We start from the raw sequence: 26,312 nt of genomic DNA on the forward strand, positions 1-26,312 counted from the left end.
TTTATACCTTGTCCCTGGCCATCCATCCATCTACTCATCGAGCCATCTATCTTTTCTTGAATGAATGATCGAGGGTTTAAGAATGCAAGATGTATCTTCTATCTTCTGTTAGTGGAACATTGTATTACTTCTGTTCCCTGTTTTGGAGCCCCGTTTAGGACTGAATGCAAATGTCCCAGCAGGCTTGTTGTGAGGCAGAGGTTAAACAGCTGAAAGCTGGGGTCAGACCTTTTACATCCGAGTTGAGTGAGCCATTTAAATGCATTGCCTGCTTGGACACAGAGACCAGGGGCGTGCAAGATAAGGAGAGTCCCTGACTACATTTTATTTAATAAATGACTCCACTTCTGCGTGAATATTTACAGACCCCTGCTATTTGTTTTGCTTTTTTTTTTTCATTCATGCAAATGAAAGCATTTTACTGCCATTTTCAAGATTACCATGAGAAAAATAACACACGTGCAATACAATTGTACATACTCCCATGAAGCATATTCCTACTGCCTGTTTAATTGCTAATATGCTCATCTGAGAGTGCATTGTAGCCCAGAAAAGGAACAGATGTGACATAATTCAATTTGCCTTTGCCAGATCAATTTATGAGATCCACCGCAAAGAAGCAGAATCTGTTCTGTTCACAGTAAAAAAATAAATAATTGAGCATAAAATAACATTTGATGAAATGATTGTTTCTAAAGACTTTTAAAAATCAGTTTTTTAAAAAATGAGAAAGAAAAGCGAAATATTTGCTCTCTGTGCCTGAACATTGAGCTTCTATTCATGCACTATTTGAGCAGAGTTATATATTAAGATCTGGATGTTAATGACATTGGGTAATTACTCCCTTTTGTGTGAACATGTGTTTTATTGTGCAGAAGAACAATAAATTTTAACTGACATGGTTAATTTAAGTATTTTTGGAAAACTTCTTATATGACAGCTTACAACTGCATGAAGACGTTTGGTTTGTATTTTTTACGTAGCGTTAAAGCCAGATTTGTGAAGTATACAACAAATGGGTAACAGACAGATTCTTTCATCTGAGTTGAGGAGTCCTGTGGCTCTTTCTCCCATTGCCTCTAAAGTAAAACAGCCAAAGAGCAGATTAAGGGAATACCAAGTGTGGGGAATTCCTTCCCAGATACCCAGCATGTGCGCAGTGTTGACCATTTTAAAGTCACGCCATTAAGTCCCTTTGATTCATTGGTTTGTCAGCGTCGTTTCGTTAAAGGATTAGATTGCTAATCCTTTTAGCTCTAAGCTGGTGACATGAAAATCTACCATTGCTTTTTATGGACAGAAGAACGTTGCGCCTCTCACTGGGATTGAACTCCTCCCATGTCATCCCTGGCTTGGCACATGCATGCATCAGTGGCCGGACTTCATAGTGCTGTGGCTGTATGAAGCATTCAGGGAACTGCTTTCTCAAAGGACTCCCCTGCAACTCCCACTGTGTGTACTGTCTGACTAGATTCTGCTTCAGATGGTGCAGATATACGGAGCTGAACCAGACTGCTTGTTTCTCTTTGCAGAATTTGCAGAGACGTTGACTGGAATGAAGGCTGGGATCGAAAATAGAGGAGCATCTCTGAAGTGAAGGCAGTTGGCAACCAAGGTGAGAAGCGTTTTCATTGTCATGGATGATTATTAAGGCTGAAGAAGTCACTGTTAAGCAAATTATTCTCCACTTTCCTGCAGATGCATTAGAGTGAACACAGATCATTTTAATGTGGGAGTTACACTGATAGTATACCAAAAAGCGACTGGCGCACAGGCAGGGCTGACGCTATTTTTTTTATTTTTATTTTTGAAGGTACTATGTTTACATTAAAAACCTACAATCGAATGTGATGCCCTCTGCATGTGGCAGCTTCGTCTTTCTTTTTGTTTGAAAGAAATAAAAAGCATAAATGTGTTAGAAATAATTCAGAGAAAGTTTAGTCAAAAAAAAATAATCCTGCAATAGTCCAAAAATCAATGCTGGTTAGAAGTCCAGCCTACACCCTCTTTGATCTAGGGTTACTTAATAATAGTGTAACAATCATATTGATTATAGTGAAATTCCTTAACTTCTTATATAGCAGGAAGTGACATAATTACAAAATTATTAATGAAAACAAAGCGAAGCAGGAAAATTGTGCTAGATCTGTTGTCTTGCAAAAACATATATCCCCCTTTAACACATTTTGTCAGATCACAGCCACACATTTTATCAGGATTTAAAAGTTTTATATTGCAAAACTTTTTATAAGTAAAAGTCTGAAGAGTGATGTGTGTAAACTTAACTTTTCAGCTTACATGTAAAGTACTTTGTGAGGCTGAAGATTTGTGAATGCCACATCCTTTATGCAACTCAAATTTGTGGCACCATCATGCTGTGGGAATACTCTTATTATAAAGGATTAAAAATCAATGATCAAATACTGCAAATTGGACATTTTCTGACCATTAGTAAGAGTTACCAACCATAGACCACATTTACGTTGATGAAGTGTAAAGGCACCAGTAAGGATCTTACAGAACAACTCTTGCTGGGCTTCAACTAGGAATGACTAGACTTTTGTCCATTTTTATACAAGATGTAAATGTTATTTAAAACTATACTTACTGCTCCCAGATGGATGTTTTAGCAAATTTCAGATTGAGCATTTCTCAGATAAATTGTAAAAATCCCAATGAGTTTTATAAATGCCTCTACAGGTTGTTGAATCATGGGGTGCACTTGTTTTTTTTTTTTGTACACGCAGTGATTCCATTATAGGTTAATTGTTATTTACCAATGAGTGACTTTTTTCCCAGGGTTTTTGCTCGCTTGAGATTGGATTTTCATTACATCCTGATAAGCAGCAACCTAGAAATAAAAGTGGATTTACTTTTTTTTTTTTTTTTTTTAACCATGACTGTACTTCATTGTTCTCTCCTATAATTGCATGCCCTTTGTTTTCTGGAAAAAAAGAAAAAAGAAAGTCGCTTTTGCTCTTTATTAAGTGTCCGCTGAAACATCAAACCTTTTTATGGTGTTGAAGGGCGAGAGATCGTTTGGTGCTGACAGGACTCTGAAAGTACACTTTGAGAGGAACGGGTTCTTCTCCGGTTAGTCTGCTGGCACCTGGCCACTCTGCATATTTCCCAGATCAGCATTCGCTGCAATCACCAAGATTACCTAAGAGCGTTATCTTGCAAAGTGTTGAACTTCTTAGCTTTGTCATCTTTATTAGCCACACGCTATCCTCAACTTCCTCACTTAGTTTTCCATTATGCTTTACAACATTCACAAAGTATAATTCTTTTTTTTTCTTTTCTTATGTTCTTTGTTTGCTCTGGATTTTGCATCATTATGTTTGGACTTTGAGTTTGCAGCAGAATAAATATTCCCAATATGTCTGCAGGATGGGGCAGAAAGTCCAGATCTGGTCCTCTGAGCTGTTGGTTTACTGACTGGAATGACTGGATGTAATTTAAAGATTAACTGACAGATTCTGGCAGCTGGAACTGATGTGATGTGATTACTGTGATTGTTTTCCCAGAGATTTAGAACTTGGTTATGTTCAGTGGAAAAAAAAAAACAAAGTTCAGACAGCCGCTGAGTGATGCTGAAGAGTGACGCTTGTTTTTAGAAACAGCTAATTTTGGAGAGAGCCTATTTTTTTCTTCTTTTATGCTTTCAGTGAGCTGGAAGAGATCATTTTATTTTGTGCAAGCAAATGTGAGTAAGTGTATTTTGAGATGTGCAAATTTTAGGTCTGGAAACAGATCATTTTTTGGTATACACTTTGGTTCAGAAGTACAAGGTATTTAAAAAAAACATTAATTAGGCTTAAGTTTAAATCTATTGTGGATCTTAAATATAGACATTCAGCTATATCTGGTTAAATATCTGTTTTCAAGTGCTTTTGATTATTCTGTGGCCACCAACAAGACCACTTTCCTTGGTAGAACTAGTAAAGTTAATTTGAACCGGTTGGTTTCAGTCAGTCTTGCTGTTGAAGGTCCACAAACTTTCAACAGCATTTAAGTCAGAGATTTGGGAAGCTCATCCCTGAAACTCCAAAGACAGATTAGTGTGTGGTTGTCATCACCTGGCTACGTCCCGAAGGTTAAAAGCAAAGTCTTAAATAGCTGAAGATGACTTTAGATAAGAGATGAAAGTTTCAGTTTAACTTTTATGTGCCAGGGATGGTAAAATTCCTCTTTTCCATTGAATGGACAAAACTTGGCTCCCTGTCAGTAAATAGGAGGCTTAGCAAAAAAACAATCATTCCTCAATAAGCACAGATTGGTGTGAGGTGCTCCCAGTATGGATAACTCTAAGTAAAAATGCCTGTTTCACAGTATTTCAGGTTAAAGTAAGTGACTGAGTGTGTAGAGTTATTGATGGGGAGGTAGATGGATGGTTTAATTGGTGGATTGATGGATTTTTTCAGTGGAGACTGGCATGGTGGCACTAGGTATGGATGGATTAATGGGTGGATGGAAGAGTGGGTTGATGATTGATGAGAAGTAGATCAATGAAATGAATGGATTGACTGATGAAATAATAGATTAGGATAGATGGATGGAGAGTTGGATCTATGTTTGTGTTGATGGGTGCGTTAATGGATCAATGGGCGAGGTAAAACAATTATGGTTTAATGAGTAGATTGATTGATATGATTGATAGGTAGTAGGTTGATGGGATGAGTGGTTTGATTTATAAACAGATGGGTTGATTGGTGGTTGGATGATTGGGTGAGTGGGTGGGATTAGGGATGGATGGAGTGGGTAGATGGCATGATAGGGAGTTGAGTGATTGGATTTAGTGATGTTTGAAAGTCAGATGTTGGGGAAAATATCTCACATTGCAAATTCTTCATATCAGTACCATCAGCTTTTTCTTATGTTTGTTTGCTAAAGGTGCATCTCATCCATAGTGTTGTTTTTTTGCAATCAGTTATGATATAGCAGTGATAAATTTTCTTTCTCTACATCATCTGACTAAAACAGGAAATATTTGATCAGTTTATTCCATACTGACACTAGTGGTCATGCGGTTTGACTGTCGCTTTACTGTAGTGTTGATACTCTAACCTCTCATGGTGCTTCAATCCCCCAAGGAGAAACTGAGCACAACCAGTTTGAAAATGAAAATGATGGTCACATTCGGACATCTGCTGCCGTCGGAATGTTCTCGGTCTAATTGTTAGTGGAGGTTTAATTTTCTATGGTGTTTTGATGATCAAATGCAAAGCAAATAAAAGCAGCTTCTGTCAGTGGACTGAGAGATCGTACGGACGGACATCAAACCCTCAGGTGGCACAAAGATCGCCTGTCCCTGTCCCATCTGTTATTCCCGTTGGGGAAAATCTCCTTCCTGCTCGGGATCACAAACACAGAAAGAGCATATGCCCATCTGGCCACACATTCCTGGCTGCAAATGCAAATACATACACACATGTAATCAAACTGACAAATATGCATAAACACAAGCGTGTACACCGACAAAATGCATGAAGCAAGCTGCCTGTTATAGTTGAACCTGTACATAAATCACTTTTGAACTGCATGTTTTGAATGTGTATTAGAAAAGGGGGATCAGAGCCAAGGGATGTATTGCTTCTGTTTTCTTCCAGTGTGACTCTCCACCTGGTTGGGTACACCCACCATATGCTTTTTATTTTTTTTTGATGCAAGTTTGAGTTTGATGGCTGATGAACTTTATGACAGATGATGCTGTGAGGAAGCGACACTGCGTGACATTTAAACAGATACTCTAAGCAGCCTGATGGATGTTTCTTTATGAATCCTGTCTCCTTCTCTGGAGATGACATTTAAACGTGCAGATTTTTTTTTGTCGATAATCGATAAACTAACCCAATAAGCTGTCTTGAAGCCCTCGGTTGTTCGGACAGAAAAGAGTTGCACCAATTTAGTTTTACTTGCCAATAAAGGCTGTGAGGGATTCAGTCGGACAATGCTGCAGAATGACATTTCAAGGAAGGGTAGTCTGGCCATATCCGGTAAAGTCGTTTCTATGTGAAGATGTTGGCAGATCGGATGCTCATTAGGTTTTCATGGTAAGGTTTGTTGGTGTGTAGCTGTAATATTGGTCTAGAGCAACCAAGGAAAGGAGCATGTGCTGTTTTATGAAACAGTGTGGTTTCTTGGACAGCTTTGTCATTCACAGAAGGATGTGGTTTTATGCCTCCTTTCAACAAAGTACAAAATGTTCCGGTTTTTAAAGCCGTCTCGCGGCTCTGTCATTTCACGAATTCATGTGCGATCATGTCTGCCTCTGTCCTAGAGGTGGGGTATGTGTTTGGTGTCGGAGGAAAAACTCAAAACCCACATTCAGGAGAAGTGCTATTGTTTGTGGTGTTGGCAGCATTTTGTAATGATTGGTGACATCTCGGTTCTGTTTTTTGAAATGCTGCCGTTTGGTTGATAAAAATTGACAAATGTTTGAATTTTACTTTTTTTTTGTTCTTCTTTCTTTTTTTTGTTCTTTTTTCATTTGCAAACTGATAACTGGGCATTTTTCTTCAGATTTTGTCCTTCAGAGTATCATTCGAAGGAGCGTTAATTACAGCGTTATTTAAGCTCAGCCCCAGGCCATCCTAATGCCACCATGTGGTGTGGCTGTAATCTTATTCACACATTCTTGTCAGTTTACCAAACATTTTGCCAACTATCTCAGAGGTCATTAAGGTGTTTTATTTGTTGTTGTTGTTTTTTGTGAGACAGGTTTTTGTGTTTCTTCTAAGTCAGTGCTTGATAAATGAATGAAAACTACTTTCTGTTATTTATTCAGGTTATATTTGTTGTATATTATAAACTATTTTTATGTAAAACATTTAAGTGTGACAAAAAAGAAAAAAAAAACAGAAGAACCCTGCAAGGGCAGCAAAACCTTTTTCTTATGTAATTTCTAATGCATTAAATCCTGATATGAATAACTTCTGGTTTGCATCCATTGCCTAACCGTGTGGTACACCAACAGATTGTTGGTCCATCAGAGACATACAGGACCAACACACGCACACCCTCATCCCTTGTGTACACAGGAACAACATGCAAACTCCATGCAGACCATGATTATAGCCCAGGATTTTCTTGCTGCAATGCAACAGTGCTATATGCAAGGATTCCTTGCTTTCTTGTCGCTAAAATGTTAAAGTTCACTGAAATAATGCTGTGGTCTTGTGTTGCATCAGAGGGGAGCATCAACTGGCATGTTATCACTTCCAGTTTTATGACATTTATGTTCAAACTCAGAGGGGTTTTTTTGTGGTTACTTAATAGCACAATTTGCAAAGAACAATTTTGTCAGTTGTCAATTTGTGCCCCCAATTTGCATCCTTTGGGTCATTCTAAGACATTTGTGAGAAATTGCAAAATGTCTACCTTTGTCCATCATCTGAAAATAATATTCCCAAAAGATGGTGTTGCCACCATTTAAATGTGCTTTCCATCCATTTTTCCTCTGTTCCTCCATATTTTTTGTCCATTCATTCATTCATTCATTCATTCATTCATTCATTCATTCATTCATTCATTCATTCATTCATTCATTCATTCATTCATTTGTTCTTTCCTTCCAGTAACTGCAATGGCACCAGTCTGACAAATTGAACCACACAAAAAATATTACCTTCAAGTATTATAAGTTACTCTTCGAGTGCTGCAGGGTTATCCACTGTGAGAGGATTTTTTATAAATGTTAAATATTTCAAATGAAAAGGGTTAAATTTATATTTTCCACTGCAATAATCAGATTGGAATAGTTTTTATTCCTCATAAAAATGTCCATATATACTTTAATCTGTATTAAACAGATAAGATCAAGCTTTATTAATGCATTTTTTTCTTCGTTGGTAAATGTTAGAACCACACGGGGATAATAGATGTTTTACCTCTCTGTCTCTGCTTGTGTTATATGCTCCCTCCACTCTCCCTGAAGCCTGTGTGAGTTGGGGCCCAGCACTGTGTCACAGTGCTGGGCCCCAGTCATATGAACACGCACGTTACAGTCATATGTGCGCCGCATGTTAGGCTGTGCCGTTCACACTGGGAGACAACAGGTTCAAAGTGCTCACCACACCAGACTGACCCATGCTTGTGTGTAACGTGCCCTGGCAGAATTTGCTCTACTTGTCTCTCTCAGCTATAAGGGATTACAGATAATGGGTCTGAGTGTGGCGAAGACCTCATAAAGACTTTAGCCTCAAGCTGAGTGCAAAACAAGCTGAGCCTGCACGTTTACAAGTTCCACAAGTGACCTATGACTGTGTAAAAATATCACTGTGCTGAACATGTAAGCTAGAGTGAGGAGAAAGTGAGCGCCAGAGCAAGTAAACAAATAAGTTGGCAGAGTTGCAGGACTGCAAATATTTTAATCCACCCAAAATGTTTCTGTTTTACTTCCAATGAGCCTTGCTTACAACTATTTAAAGATGATCACAAGTTAGTTTGCCATGATTTTTGAAAGTCTAATTTAAAAATCTGTTCAAGTTAAAAAAAAAGTTTATAATAGAAAATACCAAGCGCATTGTAAGAAATAAGTTTCTCCACAGTTTCCAGAAAGTACAGTTTGTGTCTTCATCTTTTGGATCAAATGTTCATCTCTATTGTTTTAGTCAACACATATACAGTACATGCATACAAAGTGTTTTTTGCCCCTACATAAATTTGAGTTTAATTTTCCTGGTTTAGAGAATTGAAATCAGTGCTTTAATTATATTAGCCTCGAGGTCCTTCGCCAAGGGAAAGTGCATTTTTAACGAGGTCTATGAAATTTACTGTATGCTTGATTGCATACCAGAGCCCAAAAGGCACTAACATAAATAGACAAAGTTATATTCAACTTATTAGGCAAGTTTAGTTTCAGTAGAAACATTATTAAATCAATTTTTAGAAATATATAGGACTTAAATTTATGCTTCAAAAAGCCTTAATTTGAACTTTTGAAGAGATGCAGAAACCCTGGTAATGACTGAGGGAGGACAAAAACATAATTCACTTTTTAAAATGTTTCTGCTTGCCAAAAATGCTATTTCAACAGTTAACCCATTTAATCCCAAATTCTTCCCAGACATGAAAATATTAAAATCAGATGTCATTTATAACCCTTTGAGCTAATCAAGGGGAAATAATTTTAAAAATTGAGGAAAAATATATGAAAAAAGTGTGTTTTATGATTGGTCACGATTGTGACCGGTGGGATAATATGGTTTTTCCTCAAAGATGAACTTTTGATCTTGTCTATTTTTTCCAAATGGACAAGATCATAAAAGGTGAATATATCTTGGCACTGCATTACTTTAGTGCAACATTTGCTCTGTAAAGTACAAATTTGACTATCTGTTTTTTCCAAACCACAGTAAATTTGAGTGCTTGACTGTTTATGTATAATTATATTGAATTTCAGTCAGTTGTAGGGTTATGTTATTCCATTAACATAGATCATGAAGATAACATCTAAAGGAGAGGCAATTATTTATGTTACTGACAATCTTGAAAATGTTCATACTGTCATGCAGTAATAAACTTAGTCCAGGGGTCATACACTCCAGGGTCAGGCATCTTGAATTTATAACTTTTGATGAAACCCCTAAACTGCAAGAGTTGCGTAATAAGTTTTCTTTCTTTTTCTTTTTTTTGTTGCCATATTCTAAACCAAACAAATACGTTCCAATCATGATTCCTTGTAATTTTTTTTATATCAGTGCAGCTATGAGTGACAAGATCTGGGCCACTCTTCCTGGTAGACTGCAACAAAAGGATTAAAACAAAAAAAATAACCATCTAAAGGGGCACAGCATCAACTGATATAATGAAGAGGATTATAATGCCGTTGTTGTCAGTCCTACACAGCTGAAGTGAACTTTACAGAACTCCAGTGAAGGTCCAGAAATCAAGAGTCTGGACTGTGATATTTATGACGCTCTGTGGAGTTTTAGACATCTAATCCAGCAGATTAATAAAACTTTACCGCTCCGCTGTGCTTGTTGAGGAATGCTTACACAAACATACTGTACGTTGGAGGGTTTTCTCCGAGAAATTCCAGCAGGTAGTGAGGGGATGGGCACAGGAATGTACGGGTGCCTACCTTTTGTTCTGTGTTTAGGGGTGAGTTCCAGATCAGTGAGCCGCGGTTTGCACCTCCTCATTAAAGACACATTTTTCTGCGGAGCTGGATGGTTTCAGTACGCCAAGGCTACCTGAACCTATTATCAGACATTTTCTCCCTCACCACTTGGCAGAAATCGACAAAGACGTGGAGTGAGATGAAATTCTACCCACAGTGTTATCATCCGCGATAACATAGGAGCACGGAAGCTTGAAGGTCCAAATAACCATGTTGTCCTCATAGTAGTTGCTTCATTTTCCTTGTTTTTTTTTTCTTTTCTATGCCTTCAAGCTGACGGCCGCAGGTTTTATCTCTGTTACACAAACTGACCACGTGCCTTTTGGCAAAGCCACGCCTACATGGAACGCCATCCAAGTCTGTCAAGGTTATTTCAGCTGAAGTTGTGCCAGTGTGATTTGACACACTTCCTCTCTGCAGCTGTGCTTATGTGCGGATGCTTATTGTTAGTTGTTTGTCAGACAAGCCCTATCCTCTAAAGTTTGAGGTGTTTTTTTTTCATAAGTTTGGGCATAGAAAATAGATTCTGATTAATTTTGACTTTTAGATGAAATCATAATTTAGCTTATATGTCATTGCTTTGTCATACTAGAGAAGATTTCCAATATAGGACTGAGTAATTTGTGTCATTTGGCCAGCTTGTTTTGCCAGTCCTGCTTAGCAGCAACAAATTATGCTGCAGATTTTATTAATTTCCCATTACCTAATCCTTTTTTTCTTAGTTCTGCCACGAAACACAGTTGACATTTTGGAATTACATCCACTCTGTTCAAGTTTGCGTAAGTTTGTCCATTGGAGGGCATTTGTTTTCCAAGCAGAAATTCCTTACAATCTGATCCATTCTGTTTTTGCATTGAAAAATTCACTTATTTGGAAAGAGAACCTAAATAATATGTAATAAGGCATCATAATGTGTAATGTCTTCATACCTCTTAAGCTTTCTCCTGTTGAATCCCATAACAATCACATTTTAAAGTTTTACTTGTGATAGTTTTCAGCATTTCCCATTTTATTTCTTTTTTTTAACATAAGAAAAAATCTGAAAAGTTTGTGCTTGGTTCTGTTAGGAAATAATTTGTCGGTCAACATTTTTGGCTCAATTAGAGGTGCATGTGTATTTGGATTTTTCATACCAGCTTTGCACATCCGGAGACAAAAATTTATCCATTCAATCTGTGCCTGTCAGATAGGATGGAGAACACCTTCTGACATCTCTTGGCTTTAGGAATGGACTTTGATTAGGCCACTAAAACACATAAATATGTTGTGATCTATTCCAGATGTATCCATTTATATCTTCAACAGAAGATAAACAATTGTGACTTACATTAAAGAACAAATCATCGGCAAAAGGCTGTTTTTCTACACATAGAAAGTCAAATTCTGTTTCCCACAAACAAAACCCACCATATTTAACTTCTTTAAATAAACCCGTAGGCAACAATCTTGTTAAAAACCCTGGATTTAGTTTTGATCTTTGTTATTTAAAACCTATATCGCTCTCAGTTTAGCAATGCAAAGCTAATTCACCTTGAAATAAAAGCTGTCACAGTGCAATTGCTGTTATAAATACAATCGCCTTACAGTTCTCTCCCACCTAAGCGGTTGACCTTTGCTGTTCCTTCATAATCTCCACGGACCTCTTAGCTGCATCATACTTTCCTGTCAGTTTAATTCAGCAACCATGTTTTTGCAATATCACCATGATCTTTCCATTCTAGGATTGAGCATTGAGTGAGATCCTTAACTCCTTGTTGTGTGTTCCTTGGTCTTCATGGTGCTGTTTGTCCACTAATGTTCTCTGACTCCTTGTCTGAAAGGCTGTGTTTATAGTGAGATTGAACTACACACAGATAGACTCTAATTACTAATCATATAGTGTATCTCCTGAAAGGAGGAATTTGTAGGACTACATTTTGGGCTATCTGACGGTAGTATTTAGCCTTTAGAATCCTTCTCAGATTGATTAGAAGGAGTGCACATTCATCCCATCGTTTATCATTCGTGGAAAAGTACCAATCATAAGAATTTTATTTTTGGCTCGATGACTTTCAATTAATGATGTTAAATATAAAACGACTTTATTATCTGAAATGGTATTTTTACTATTCACTAAAGCATCAGAAAATGGCTAAATGCATTTATTGCATGCCGTTCAGCAATATAAATGGCACTTACGTGGCATTCTGAAGAAAGCAATTTCAATTGGGAAGGTTTTTCCAAGAACAGTAATTGTGTTTGTTACAAAGCCATGCTGTCATAGCCATACAATTATCTAAAAAAAGAAACAATAAATAGGTTTTTAATCATAATTTGTATTATCACAATAGTACCACAAAATATTGCAATAAAATTCTAACTCCATATAGCCTCCTCTACTCATCAAGTCATTGTTGATGGCATTTCTACATTATGAAATGTAGAAAAACATTTCAGTCAAATTGAGATAACATTAAAGACTAAATCTGAAATGCTAATGCTAACTCTTTCTTCTGTCCATGTCTCTTTGCGTTGAGTGTGTGGGCTCGAACCTCTCTATGACTCTTCACATTCTGGAAGGATTCCAGCTCTTGTTGCACTCAGACATACAGCAGGAGATGGCTGCAGAGGGATGTCTGGGGATATGGTCATGAGAGGCTGGTATTTCATGGAACATACTGTACTAAGCTGTGGCGTTTCCGTAAACCTGCTAAAAATAGATGGCACCGATAAAGAGTACGTAAAAGAAAAACAATGCGGAGGTGAATGTAAAACAGACTCACAAAGCCGGTTCATCTTTGAACGCTCAGGCTTTGGGAGCCCCGGGATATCTGGAAGCTCAGACAAGTTTAGTTCAAGAGCAATCCTGGTGAACATTACATAGATGTCTAACGAATTTCATACATTTTTTGAAATTTATGAACCTCTGTTTAAGTTTCTTTTTTCTTTTTACTTTTTAGGACTTGATGGATTTATGTTTTTTATTAGACAATTAAGCTGCAGTCACATTCATAACGTGTTTAAGTCCAAAACCACAAGTCTTTCTTGTGTTAGAACTCTTCTCCTTTCCAAATACGGATTTTAAAATGAGCCCACGTAAGAGGCAACGTTTCAGCTTTCTGAAGCTATGCCTGGTTATTTTGTATCATAAAAAATAACCAGGATTTTTCTTGTCCCTTTCAGAAATGTGTTTAAAGAAAGCAATTTGGCTTTGTCACTGTCTACTCAGTCTAAAGCACATATTAAAAACAAGCTTCAGAAAGCAGAAGGCATAGCTTCAGCTTCCTGGTGTTCTGTTCGGCTGTGGTACTTTCTTGGAGGAGGGCGTCTGCTGATACACTACCAAACATTGTCCATGTCCTCCTATTAACTTTTTGCTTTTCAGTGATATAACGAATACTCCTACAGCAGCTCTTCTGTTTCTTTTGTGTAAATCTGTTCTGTCTTCTCAAACTCCCAGTTGGACGTGGCAGATGACTGCTCATATTGAGTCGGGTTCTGCTGGAGGTTTCTTCCTGTTGAAGGGGAGTTTTTCCTCTCCACTGTCACCACATGAATGCTCAGTATGAAGGACTCCTGTAACGTCGAGTGATTGTCTGCCGGTGCTGTGTTCTCATCCAGGAGGAGTGAATGCTGTGAGATGCAATCTAATGGGTTTCCTTGGATACAAAACTTTTTAAGCTAATCTGAATAATAAACTGATCTTAATTCACTGGAATGTATGTAGATGGTAAATGGACTGAAATTGTATAATTTTCACCACTCAAAGCACTTCACACTAGAGTCTCATTCTCCCACACATTTATACACCAATAGAAAGATCGGTAGGCAACTTGAGGTTAAGTGCCTTGCCTAGGGGCACGTCGACAAGTGGAATTTGAAATCGATCCTACACCTTTTGATCACAAGACAACTATTTTACCCACAGAGCCATAGTCGCCCCCAGGTGTGGCTGATTTGAAATGAGTGTTTTTTGTTTTGTTTTTTTATTCCACTATGTGCTATAACTAAAATGAAATGAATCGATTGTGTTACATAAAAAATAACCAGGATACGTCTTGTCCCTTTCTGAAATCTGTTTGAAGAAATAAATTTGGGTTTGTTACTGCGTACTCAGTCTAAAGTACATATTAAAAATCAATCTTCTTTGGCTGTCTCCTGTGCTTTCACTCCTTGCTTTCATAAATAAAATTAAATATGCTCTTTCATATAAGTTACATGCAGCTTTATAACTGCTGTGTGGCTCCCTACATGCACTGTCCACCCAAAGTTCCCATTTGAGATTCACCAGTTGCCTCATTCTCAGACTTTTAACTCTGTATCTCACGATTGTCTGTACTCAAGCACTCATGCAGATATTTAATATTCACCACATCCCGGTCTCCTCCTCCTTCTTTTTTTAATAGCTCTGTTCTTGGCAGTTTTTATGGCCTGCCCCCTCGGTTACAGTATCCCTTCTGGAATTTTGGCCTCCTTTCAAAAATCCTAAATCAACTACAGGCTGCCACAGCAGCAGCCTGGGCCCCCTTTGCTCCATCACCCCACATTTTGACCCCAGGGAAAAAAAAAAAAAAAAAAAGTTTGAGACTGACTTGTTACCCTTTGAAGGTTTTGAACTTAAGTTTCTTCAGTTATTTTTTATTGCCTCCCTCTATGTAAATTACGAAAATTTTAGGATCATTTATTTTGTTGCACTTTCTGATGAAGCAGCTGACAGCTTTTAATCAATATTTGCTGTGCTAATAGGAATGCACAACTTTAAGATCTCGTACTTCAGCAAAATATATATTTTTTTAACCTGAAAAATGCCTGCATAAAGCACGCTGTTTTAAAGACAATGTTCTGATATTGCTGTGAATGTGTAAAGTTGCCACAAAACCTATTTTATCCCAACTCAACACCCCATTTTTCAAAAACTAACACATTTTTTTTACTCCACAAATAGATTTAATCTATATTCTTGCTTTATTTATTTTTTTGTGCTTCTAAAGAAAAAAAATGAAAACATCTACAGTGAATCTTTTAAGACTAAAACTAAGCCTTATTTTAACAGTCAAATATAATTAAATTATGAGTTAAGACTCCAAATGTAATTTTTTCTTTTTTTTTTTAAATTAAACTGTCAGCATTATGTAAAATTGACTTTGTCCAGAAGCCAGTTAAAACTTTGTTAAAGGTTTAATGGAGAAACGTTGTGATGACTTCCTGGAGACTGAAAGAGCAGGAGCTTCTTAAAGGGACAGAGTTCCAATTTCAAGGTGTTAAATTGCAAAGTCAAATTTTTTAGAGTCATGTTTTACATATAAAATATTTCATAACAACCGAAGGTAACATAGTTACTTGGTCGTGATATAAAATTGTGCTACGATTCTGGAAAACACATAATACTGCCCCTGGAAGCTTCTCCTTTACTGCAAAAAGGCTGCTAAATATATCCACTTGGATTTGTAATGCTATAAAATGCTATAATAAAGCACAGTGTGGCCTCTGTTTATGGATGTACTAAAAACAGGAATGTCTGAAAAAAAAATCAGTATTTTAAATCAAAAATCTCCCCTTCTGCTTTTGCAGTTTGTTTCATTTGTGCAAAATCAAACTCTTTTGCAGAAGTATTTCCAGGAGCCCAAGGCTTATGTCCTCTTTTCACCCGAGTCCCATTGGTGTCCCTTCACCTTTGAATGACCTCCTGTCTCGTTTACTTGTCTGATTCGTCAGTTATCCTCTTGTATCCAACATGTTCATCTGTTTTGTACACTCAGATCAACAAGTGGGCCTTTTGATCACTTTACTGGAGTGTGAAGCTAAGCTCTTGTCAGCACAAGGATTCCTTCTCCGAGCTTTCATGTGGGTTTGTGTTCTTCAGATTTCACATGTACCGAGATCTTCAGCAGGAATCTATTTTTTTCACCCACATATGTGTGATGTTATTCTGACGAGCTCTGCTACACATTAGTCCTGTGATTTACAGAGTTTGGTTGGCATGTCCTCCCTGAGATGTCTCACTGGCTCATTCGTCTTTGGTCGTCTGTTGTATCTGGTCTGGCTTAGATTTCCAGCCTTGATGGCTGGTTTGCAATAGAACATGTGCGTAGCTGATGATCACAAACATCCTTCCAGGGTTCCTACACAGTCTGGAAAAATAGCCACAAGTGTTATCTGAACTTTAGTCTCACTCTCGCTGTCCAGAAGTTGTATGATTTCCATCAGTCATTCCTTAAAATATGGAATTTTTACACAAAAATCCAAATTAATTTCATTTATAAAGCCCATTTTGAAGCAAAGTTCTGGGCAGTACAAAAGCAAATCAAAACAACAAATATGAGAAATGTGTTGGAACCTTCGAGCAGCTGCTTGTGTCATAATAAAGGCTGAAACCGTCTTTTTTCCACATCGCCTTTTTGTACCTGTGAACATGTAAATGCACACTGTACTCATCAATATTCAAAGACATGAGATGGTGCAGTCAACGTGAAGACAAAGACCACAGAGTTTCTGATTATCATCTTTACAAAAGGGGACTGTGTCCCAGCCAAGCTTTCATTAAGTTTTACACAAAGGCATCAAACACATCTTCACAGAGGGGACTGAACAGTGTTTTGGTCGATCGTGTGTGGCTTAAAGAGCTTTGGACATCAACTTTTCTGTCGACACGTCCTTTGTTCCATTGAAGTGATGCCAGTCTTTGTTCTCGATTGGTAAAGCTGTCTTGTCTCATTCATCAACCCCCTTCTGTTAGCCATCAGTGTACAGTGAGTGTGAACTACAGGCTCAGTTTGTTGTGGTCTATCGGGAAGGCCAATCACGGCCAACAGAAATTTTATTTTATTTTATTTTTCAACTTGTTAAAGCCTTAGTATTTTAACACACAGTGTTGTTTAGAGATTTTTAAAAAAAATTTAGTTTTTACTTCTTTTTAATTCTGGAATGTACTCTTCATTTGTTAAGGATTGAACATTTTCTACGGTTATTTCCAGCCGAGAAATCACAAAATTCAATGCATTTTATTTTATGCGATTGTCCAACATACCAAGTATTACAAAGTGAAAGAAAAATGATAAATGGTTTTACAAAACCAAGGCCTGCTAATCATTTAATCTAGCTTGGAAAAGAGAGTTTGAATGTTTAGCTTATTATACTTTGCAGAGATAGCACAAGTTCTTTCATATTGTTATTGGAGAGCATCTGTGAAAGCCTGTTGAATTTTGGGCAGAAGCATTGTAAAACGAAAACGCTTTAATCCAAACCATTCCATTAAAACTCTGGCTGCTTGTTTAGGGCTGTCATCGGGTTTTCTTCAACGCGACCCTGCATCAAACCTTTCCACAGCGCTATCCTTAACCTTTCTGGATTGTTTCCTTGATTTTATGATGTCTGTTCACTCATCTTCTGTGCCAAAGCATGTATTTGCAATATTATTACTCAGTTAAATTTTTTCTGTGAGTTTTTGTTTCTTGGACTATAAATTCCACTTACATGTATACATGTGTTGCAAAAACATGTGATTGATGTGAGCACATGGCATTTAAAATGTAATACCTACGTTATATTGCTTTCCAGCAGCCTTTTATTTATTGCTCACATTGATATTGCCATAACGACTGCGGTTCAAAACATTTTGCAGCTTGAACAAATGTAGCGTCTTTCATAAAGGCTTAGCGTTACACATAAACAAAATGAGAATTCAGCAGGAGATGAGGCACAAAGGCCTGTTACGGCACGCTGGGAGTGGTTGCATCAGGCAGTTCGAAGTGCTTTAGCTCTTCTGACACCCTGTGTTTTAAATACATCTCAGTGCCAGCAACCACAGAATGTCCTCCAGGGCTATTGTTGTTTTAAACATTTGTGTTTGAACAGTAGCCTGTATTTTAAAAATCTCCTTTTTCTCCAGGAGTTGCTACAAGCCTGAGTCACGTTGACATTCCTCATCTGGCAACTTTGGATGAATCCATCCCTTCTTCCTTCAGATTCTGACTTTTGTGAGCATTTCAAGGTGTGACTGAGTAAGTTAGAGTATCATTGAAAAGTATACCCAATGGACTCCAGCTTTTTTAGTTATGGCCTTTTGTGTTTTACCTTCCTTCTCAAAAGTGTCATTGACTGCCTGCTGATCAGCTTTCTGGTCAGCAGTTTTCTCTTTGATTGTAAAGCCCAGCAGTCTACAGCCTACAGCTGTGAAGCCACAAGTGGCTCATTAGATGTTCCTCAGTAGCTCCACCAAAATGCTAAAGGTTCTTGACCGCTGCTATACGGCTTCAGCAAATTGATGACAGAGGAAGTTATTTCAATCAAAATGACCTTTATGACGTAAGATTTTTAAAAGGGTCTAAGACAATCATTAAAATGGAAGTAAATGCTTAGAATGCATCACTGTCTGTCATGATTCTGTAGATTTTTTTTGCAGTGATCTGTATCTGTTCACGAAACATTAAATTCCATCACTCAATAAGGCATCTTATGTGGAAATAGTGGCAGCTAACAAAATGGGTTTCCTGTTTATCGCAGGTTTGATCACAGATCATATAGCTGTCACGGCTCCAGTTTTTCTGAATGCAAAACACTTGAGTACAGCTACTGGGCACGGATTGGCTCCCTGTTTGAGACACCTGACCCAACCAAAACATGGGAGCTCATATGTTGAGCCATCAATTATGCATGACCTCCGTGGCGTCAGGTTTTCTGTAAAAGGGGAGCTCTTTAAGCCTTTTTTTTCTTTTCTTGTCACTCTAGTCACCCTGTGACTCTGATAGCGCTCTCTTTTTTGCCTACAGCAAAGGTCAAACTCTATTGGCCATGTAATCTAGAGACACTACTGGTTGTTTCCCATAACTTAAAGCTATATCATATATTTATTTAAACATTTGAAAAATATTTTTTTCTGTGATGTTACTTCTGCAGGTGTTGCATAAATCCCTGAGGAAAGAAAAAAAAAACCTTGATCTACAGTAGTGGCTACATGTCTGAGCAGGATGTGGTTTGCTGGTCACTGGAGTCACACTGTATGTATAACATTGGAATTCCGTGGCAGCCGGCTTTGTTGTAGATCCGGTTTTTAAAAAGCAGCAGCAGCACATGTACACAATTGGAGTATCTGTCTGAGCGACGAGTCAGGCGACGAGACTGCCAGTACTGACAGTCCTCCTGCGGCCTCTCAGAGACCCATCTGTACTCCGGCCAGAGTCTACTCAGCTGTTATTGAGCTTATTTGGTGAGCTGATTGGGTAGCTGGGAGGACTAAGGGGGGTGGGATTGGGTTGAATTGGCTTGAACTGGTGTCCATTTCAAAGATAGTCCAGGTCAGCTGTGATCGTTTAGCTGCTGAGCCTTTATCCCTCTGCTATTGTGTAACAGAGTTTCCAGCAGCTGTGAGAACAGAAAGAGACGGTTCATGTATTGGACATGAATGGATGTATATTTATCGCTCTTCTCTGATTTAGCTGTGTTAACTTATTATAAGATTCTTCCAACATTGTTTCTAGTAGCTTAACACAATAAATATGACAGTTGTAGCCCATGTCCTAGATGCTTCTGTGTGAAGTCTCCTGATAGACTGACTCAAACTTCAAATCCACGTCTTGTTAATATCTTTCAAACTTTGGACTTTTCTTAACAAACTTTTCAAAGTTGCAGCTGTACCTGTTGGTTGTGTTGCTTTTACTTCCAAAATATTTACCTTCCACCAAACTTTTCAATAGCAACTTGGATACAGTCTGAATAACCAGTTTCTGTTGCAACTCACTTTTATGACATGCCAGTTGAAGGATCTCAATGATTGTCAGCTGGACATCTTTCAAGCTGTCATTTCCACATCCCCATTGTGTAGGACATGGCATTAATTTAATATTTTTGAATAATAAAAAAAATCTGTTGTGTTAATAAGTGTTATATATTTTTATTTTATTTAACTTATCAGCTTGAGACTCGGATGTCTTAAGTTGGGGAACAAAGTCTATTTTTTCATCCTTAGAAAGGAAACCTGGGATATTTCAACAAATGTCATATTTCAATTATCTGAACCTTATGATAATAAGCCCAGTGGTTGGGCGTTAGGGCAGTCATTCATGCAGCGGCCCATTGTGTTATTGAGTTTAAAAAATGTTTAAAGCTGACAGGAAATTTGAAAATATAATTTGGTAGTTATGTGAAGAAACTATAAAGTCTTAAAAAATGCAAACATTTAAAAAAATAAACTTAAATGAATAAGCAATACTTAGCCTGGTGGGGGCACAATTAAAGTCTGGTGGCCCATCAAGCTTATAACACACTGGGAAATCCTGGATAAAATTTTGAGGGTTGTCGAAGGTGGAACTAAGAAATGTGTAAGTGATGTACCTGACAGTTTATTGTAAAAACATGGGTCATGCATGCTTTAGATTGTTTTTTTCAAAGATCCACAGGACTGTTTGTTTTTCAAGACATAAATTAAGTAAGGAGGACTGGCCAGAATTGATACAACCTAATTTAAGTTAAATTCAATAACTCCCCCACTTCAAACTCCTGTGCTTTTTCTTGTTCTTTATGTGGTGCAGCTTAAACATGGTAAACTCTGGGGGACAGTAATGCATCGACCGTACTGCCAAAATCCTAACTTTATGTGAGCTCAAGGAATTCTTTGATCTCTCTTTAGATTGTCTCACAGTCCATTACAGAAACCAAAAAAAAAAAAAAAAAAATAGAAATCCAGTGTAAATATAAAGAATATGTGGACTGAAACCCTATCTGATCTTCAGGCAGCTCTGCCTGGTGACTTCCTCACTATGCAGAGGCAAATCAAGCAAGAACAAATGGCCTCATCACAGATGATCTTCCTGCTCAACTCTGATCTGAGTCTGGATTAATGATCCCTCTGCTGCTGCACATGCAGTGTCATGAGTTGGAATATAATGTTCAATACATTGCTTATGCTTTAGGGTAAGACTTAAATCTAAAGTCAAGCAGAGGGAAAGGGTGTGTCTGCACTGTGGATTGCTTCACATAACTGATATGTTCAAGATGTAGAAAAAATACGCTGAGGTATGGGAACGTTCTGCTGCGTAAGATGTCGACGGGGGCAAGTCCTGAACACCTGTGCAACATTCCAAAGGTAGGACTAATCAGGGTCATGTACACCTGAGCCAAACTGAATCTTTCTTAGCTATTAAAGCTGGCTGGGTCACATAAAGGGTACGAGACTTAACAGGACCTCTTACTGTTGCCAACAAATCAAAGCAGTTTGGGAAATGAGTGCAATGTAATACCTAGCAATTATTTTGTTAGGATTTTATGTAACAAGTCTATGCAAAGAAATATTTAGTTGTGAAGAATCTCTCTGTCAGCTTTGTAGAAACAAATATTCTTTCCCATTCTCCATTGGGGGAAAAAAAAGATTTGCATCTGATTGGATGAAGAGTGTTGGTGAACATCAATTTTCAAAGATTAGGATTCTCTATTGCACTTAAGTCTGTGCTTTGATTGGGTTGTTGTCCTGCTGTTCTTCTACAACTATCCTGCTGAAGAAAGGTATTTCCTCTCCCATGTGTCATGGTGGAGATTGTTTGTCAAATTTGTCAGTGTAAATTTCTTATCAGACACTATTTTTTTATGAGACCAAAATATATATATATATATATTTTAACTTGGATCAGTTTTGCTGCTCTGGTCCTGTTTGTCCCAGCTGTGGTTTGAACATTGTTTCTCAGGTTCCGGGTGAAGAGGTGTTTACTTGCCTCCATTTGCTGACTTATAAAGATCAACACATCTCTTGACCATTTCAAGGTATTTTCTCTGGTCTTTCTCCTTTTGTAAGACTGGTGAGAAAAACTCAATATTCCCAAACACTTGGTGAACACTGGTGAACACTTGGGACAAGTGTTTGGGAATATTGTAAAGTTTGCATTTGCTTAAGTTGTAATTGGGTCTTACAAATTGTTGTGGCATTACAGCAGTCAAACTCTTGTTATAATTGATGATCAGCTTTTGTATGATTCCACTGGTAATTTACTGATTTTGATGATGAATTCCAAGTTTTTTGGATAGGGAGGCCTCATTGCAATCACCCTAATCTTTGGCTCCCACTCCAGACTTTCTATCAGTATCATGTCACGACTGTAGCTGGACCATTCCAAAGGTTAATACTTTTTCCCGTCAGAAGAAACATCCATCCATGCGCACACGCACAGAGTGTTATGTCTAACACACCATTCTCAAAGAAACCGCCTGAAAATCAAAAGCTAAAGGAAACATTAATAGAACAAGCAAGCATGTGCTATCTTGGCTTTGATGCACAGCGGGTCCAATTCTTTTTTTTTTTTTTTTTTGGAATGTCTTATTTCACTTTAAGTCAGAGATGTTTTCTTTTGTAACCCTTGAGTACATTCTGTTCGCGCATTCATTGAGTTCAACAATATGCTTAGTTGTGTTCCTCATTCCTGTTTGTCGAGTGTAATTGTATTTGCAAAGACCGCGGTGGCGTGAGGAAACATAAAAGAGAGTAGCTTTGAAGAGCATTTTCTTGCTCCACTGTACTTGTTTATGTGGTTAGAATTAAAAATGTACGAATGGAGAGTAGTATTTATTCTCTAATTGATATTGTATTAACTAGATGAGATGGATCGTCTCATTTAATCAAAAGTGGAACCAACTTTCACTTTCTTCTGGCTTTAGACTTACTGTACATTGCAAGTGAACCAGGCTCTTTTGCTTCTGTCTGCTCTTTCAGCACAATAGAAAAAGTGAAATACCGAACTGATCAATGGGTTGTCACTACCAGAGAAGCAGTTAACTTCCCCATCCTTAAAGCCAGGTGTAGCCTGTTATTTTTTCCCCCACCAGTGGGGGACTAGTCATACCTCCCACCCACTCATCATGTATCTTCTCCAAAGACATTAAGGAAATAGCTGGCTGGCTCCTGCAGCATTCTGGGTTATGTTAATGATATGGCTGTACAAAGGCACTGCCTGCTTTAATTATGGAAGAGTGTTAGGCTCCTGGCTTCTGCTCCCCTTTCCGTTTCTTTGATATTTCTTAATTTTCTACCTCAGATTTCTTTCACTACTTCCCTAATGTGAGGTTTTTGATTTCCCCTCCTCTGCTTAGTGAGAAGGGACGGGCTAATCCACTGAATCACATATGTCACCTACACTAGGTAGCAATTAATAGGTCAGAGGTAACCAGTGGACTCTAAAAAAAAAAAAAAGACAACAAAAAAAAACACTTTGACTATCTATATCTAAGAATTTGTAGCACAGCTCTTATATGTTCAAAATCTGAATCAGTCCTATGCTCTGGGTTCATGACGGACATGAAATTTTGATGAGTCTTTCACTGATAATCAGTGCAAGATATCAATGTGTTTCTCTGTCAGTTTCAGTCATTTATTGAAACTGACAGAAGCTGTAATTGAAGTGTTTGTGATTCCAGTGCACATCACATCAGGCTGTTTTTGAATGAATAATGCAGAATAAACACATACACATGTTTTTCCTCTGATTATTAGGCTCAGTCACATGTCACTTTACATTAAGAAACATTTTATTCTCATTTGTGACATCACATTAATTTTTTATGTGCTTCTTTTGCTTCATTAAGAGCATGAATAGTTGTAGGAGACATTAATTGTGCATTTATAGATTCATCAGAGCCATATATATTTCTACAGTTTGAATTTTCTGGCTCCTTTTTTTTTTGCCTTCCTTGTTGCTTTCTCTTTATCCAACCCATCCTCTATGCAAATACAGTATGGTGGGCACAGAGGCTCCACTATTTGCAGCCTCTGTGCCAACAGTAAATTTTCCTTCTGACAAGCCTTGTATCATTGTCTTCTCCTTGTGTGTCATGACCTAAGGATTACCCACCCCCTCCTCCTGTCTCGTTGAACCGTGCATAGTGTGGGCTCCCTTCAACAAGGCCTTGTGTCCTCCGCTCTTTGCCGTTTCTCCCATCCTATCTCTCCATCTTGCTGTCCCCCTCATCTCTCATCAGTCCTTCTCCTACGGAGCGCTGTGAGTTTTATGACTGCTCATGTTGTGGACCCAGCCCCACAAGGAAGACCAAACGACCGACCTTGAATCGATACTGTGAATGCACTGACATCCCCATACAACCCCATCCGCAACCTGAAAATACTGACACACTGCAAGCCTGAAGGACTCTTGCTGTAGCTTCTGTCTTTGAGGGTCAGAGTGCCGGAGCCAAAGATGTTCATTCCCCAGATAAAAATGTCAGTTTTTTTGTGACCATGGTGAATAAAATTAAAACCTGTTTCACCATTAACGCAGCAACTTTTTCTTAGGAGTCTGTCTGCATCCAACATCCTTTACTTGTCAATATTTGTGCTATTACCTTTCCAAATCTATCTGATTCTGAAGGGCTCTTCATCTTAGTGTTTTTCTTGTTCAGTTTTCCAGCAGGCACTGTGAGGATCTGAGTCTAAACTATCTGGTATTTACAGTTGTTCATCACTTTGTGCCCAGCACATCTTCTGGTGATGTGGTGTGTTGCTTTTGTGGCAGACTAATCTTGTGGAGCTGTTGTCAAGAGTTTCATTTTTGTTTCATCCAAACATGAAGGAATGTTTTTAACTATAATATTACTGACGGAAGCTGTAATTATAGGTTTGATTATTTTTAACTGAATTTTCATCACGCTTTTTCTTCTTTACTCAGTGTCCTCAAATTCTAGATGAGTTTTAACGTCTGAGCCATTAAAACATACATCAGGTGTGGGCATTAAGGGAAGTGGGAATCCATCCAAATGGCTAGATACATTATTGATATGCAGAGGAGGAGTACCTACCAGTTAAAATATCTTCTATCAAATTTTGCTTCCAAGCACCCCTTTGGCGCACACATTGGCATTGCGAAGATGATTGTGATTTGATATAATGGCCAGCTCTAACCGCAACTCATGCTTCCCACAAGGTTTGAAGGAATTTTAGCCAAGCCTGAGTGGGATCTTTAGAAGAATCTGCTTCTATTTTACCTTACTACTCCTCAGAATACAGCCTGCAGCTCCTTTAGTGTTCATCCCAGGCAATTGGCTGCCTCCCTAACTGTTTTCTAGCTTGTATGCTAGTGCAGACTCTCTATCATTCAGAAAATGACAGTCCTAAGTGCTTTAAGAAGAAGGCAACTGGGCCCGTTCTCTTGTTTCTTGAAGATGTTTCACCTCTCCTCCAAAATGCTTCTTAGGTTCTGAACATGGTTGGAAAAAAACAGGCACAGAACAAACACTAATGGGGTCATTCAGCTCAATTGATTTATTTTCAGTAATGCAGAGCAGTCACTTTTATTGTTAACTGTCCTTTCTGTACCATGTGGTATAAAAATGCTGTAGGTTGTTTTGTTAACTTCCTCTGCCTGATACCTTTTAAGCATTTGTCACCTCCCCACAAAGAATGGTTTTAGTCAAAGGTTTTGAGTGAGTCAAGCTTTATTTAAAACAATTTGCTGTAATGATGTTAAATGGGAAGATAAAATGACTAAATCCCCCTTCAAACAGAACTTAAACTTTGAAAATAAATCATTGATCTTGAACTAATTTATAAAACATGGCTTTTTAACTGAGGTGATAGCACATTTCATGTATATATATATATATATATATATATATTTAAAATCGTTTTTTAGGATCAGGTTAAAAAAATCTTTGCACGATATCAGAATCAAACTTGTATATTTTTCGCACTTCAATAATCCCGTTGCTTGAGAATAAAATGCATCTAATCTGGAATTCATTCAGGGATTGTTTTCAGCTGTGAACATTTACGGTTTACTGAAGAGCTCTCATTAGATTTGCTTGTTAAAATCGTGGAATTTACTATTTATTCTTCATGGTTAATTGTTGCTTTATAGTCTCCCTCAACATCCTTTCCCAACCCAATTTTTAATCTGCTCGTCTGCACTCTCTGTCCAGGCTAGCAGAAATACGGCAATCACATTAACAACTCCTGGACCTTTTATGAGGATCAATGCTATTACATTAAATATTGATATTTAATGAGTACATGCTCGATGCTGTTTTGTCTTTGTGCGTTTGGTTGCTGACAATAGGTCTTCTGCCAAAATGAAATAAGATATTCACAGTAAGTGGGGAAATGAATGTGCTGCTCATCGTGTACATATGGGGTTAGTCAGGGCATGACCAGTGGCCTTGCCCTTTCACTTGCTCCTCTTAGAACAAATTACAGCACCAGTATGGTGTCGCTTGGAGATAATCAGGTGCAAAGGAAGTGCAG

The 26,312-nt window shown here is 37.9% G+C and overlaps 1 protein-coding gene across 3 annotated transcripts in view; it reads left to right on the forward strand.

The window, feature by feature from the left end:
- LOC129368062 (thyroid hormone receptor alpha) overlaps positions 1-26,312 on the forward strand; it is a 117,315-nt gene that overhangs the window by 17,367 nt on the left and 73,636 nt on the right. The window contains exons 2-3 of one of the 3 annotated variants that reach the window (XM_055042887.1): positions 1,533-1,615; positions 17,991-18,102. The gene's annotated coding sequence lies outside the window, so the exon portion shown is untranslated. The remainder of the gene's footprint in view (positions 1-1,532; positions 1,616-17,990; positions 18,103-26,312) is intronic. The other 2 variants (XM_055042886.1, XM_055042885.1) reach the window with 2 other exon arrangements.

The sequence above is a fragment of the Poeciliopsis prolifica genome, unplaced genomic scaffold (genome assembly GCF_027474105.1).
Source record: "Poeciliopsis prolifica strain line A6 unplaced genomic scaffold, Auburn_PproV2 SCAFFOLD018, whole genome shotgun sequence".
Classification (NCBI taxonomy): Eukaryota; Metazoa; Chordata; class Actinopteri; order Cyprinodontiformes; family Poeciliidae; genus Poeciliopsis; species Poeciliopsis prolifica.